Source organism: Coregonus clupeaformis, chromosome 15, assembly GCF_020615455.1.
Source record: "Coregonus clupeaformis isolate EN_2021a chromosome 15, ASM2061545v1, whole genome shotgun sequence".
In the NCBI taxonomy this organism is placed as follows: domain Eukaryota; kingdom Metazoa; phylum Chordata; class Actinopteri; order Salmoniformes; family Salmonidae; genus Coregonus; species Coregonus clupeaformis.
In genome coordinates this window covers 19,641,555-19,642,950 of record NC_059206.1, presented here as the reverse complement: position 1 = coordinate 19,642,950, position 1,396 = coordinate 19,641,555, and the positions used below count along the sequence as shown (strand labels likewise).

General features: G+C 37.0%; 1 pseudogene; it reads right to left on the bottom strand.

Annotated features, from left to right (window-relative positions):
• Positions 1-262: 262 nt before the first annotated feature.
• On the bottom strand, positions 263-380 carry LOC121583671 (annotated as a pseudogene).
• Between the last annotated feature and the right edge of the window lie 1,016 nt (positions 381-1,396).

Sequence of the window (1,396 nt, the reverse complement as noted above, 5' to 3'; positions counted from 1 at the left end):
AGGGCAGGGCAGGGCAGCACATACAAACTGCATTTAGTCCAATAAAAATACATGATATTATTAGGGTGATAAATAAAAGGCAGTTGCTCCATGACGCATATATTTTGAGGGAAACGCACTGTCTATTATTTAATTTGATGAGGGCAGGGCAGGGCAGCACATACAAACTGCATTTAGTCCAATAAAAATACATGATATTATTAGGGTGATAAATAAAAGACAGTTGCTCCATGACACAAGAGTATGCTCTAGTGGAACGAAAAGCTTACAGCACCTGGTATTGCCAGGCAGTCTCCCATCCAAGTACTAACCAGGCCTGACCTGCTTAGCTTCCAAGATCGGACGAGATCAGTCGTATTCAGGCTGGTATGGCCGTAAGCTTACGAACAACTCTTGGTACACTATATAAAGTAAATGTGTCACATACTCTGAAAGGGAGACAAACAAGTATCCACTTTGTGACACAGACTGAAGAAGCTCAAACCTTGCTTACATTTCCAGCCAACATATTTGAGTCTTGTGGGTGGAAAGAGAGTGCATATCCTATGTTGACTTATGACAGATTCATGGACTAGGGCCCTATAAAATAGGCGTTGCGGACTGAATCACGGAGTCCAGACATTAAACCGAAATTCAACAATATAAAAAAATGTATTGAACTTAGTAGGAAATCAACTAAATCTATTCAACTTGTTAGAAAACGCATTCATTTACCTAAGTGAATCATAAGACATGAACAAAATGTATCAGTTATTCGTATTTCCATGCAACTTAATGTACTGCCTATATTTTGAGGGAAACAGACTGTCTCTTATTTAATTTGATCAGGGCAGGGCAGGGCAGCACATACAAACTTTATTTAGTCCAATAAAAATACATGATATTATTAGGGTGATAAATAAAAGGCAGTTGCTCCATGACACATATATTTTGATGGAAACGCACTGTCTATTATTTAAATTGATCAGGGCAGGGCAGGGCAGCACATACAAACTGCATTTAGTCCAATAAAAATACAAGATTTTATTTGGGTGATACAAACAAACTGCATTTAGTCCAATAAAAATACATGATATTATTAAGGTGATAAATAAAAGTTAGTTGCTCCAATGCACATATATTTTGAGAGAAAAACACTGTCTATTATTTAATTTGATCAGGGCAGGGCAAGGCAGGGCAGCACATACAAACTGCATTTAATCCAATAAATACATGATATTATTAGGGTGATAAATAAAAGGCAGATGATCCATGACGCATATATTTTGAGGAAACGCACTGTCTATAATTTAATTTGATCAGGGCAGGGCAGGGCAGCGCATACAAACTACATTTAGTCCAATAAAAATAAATGATATTATTAAGGTGATAAATAAAAGGCAGTTGCTCCATGACA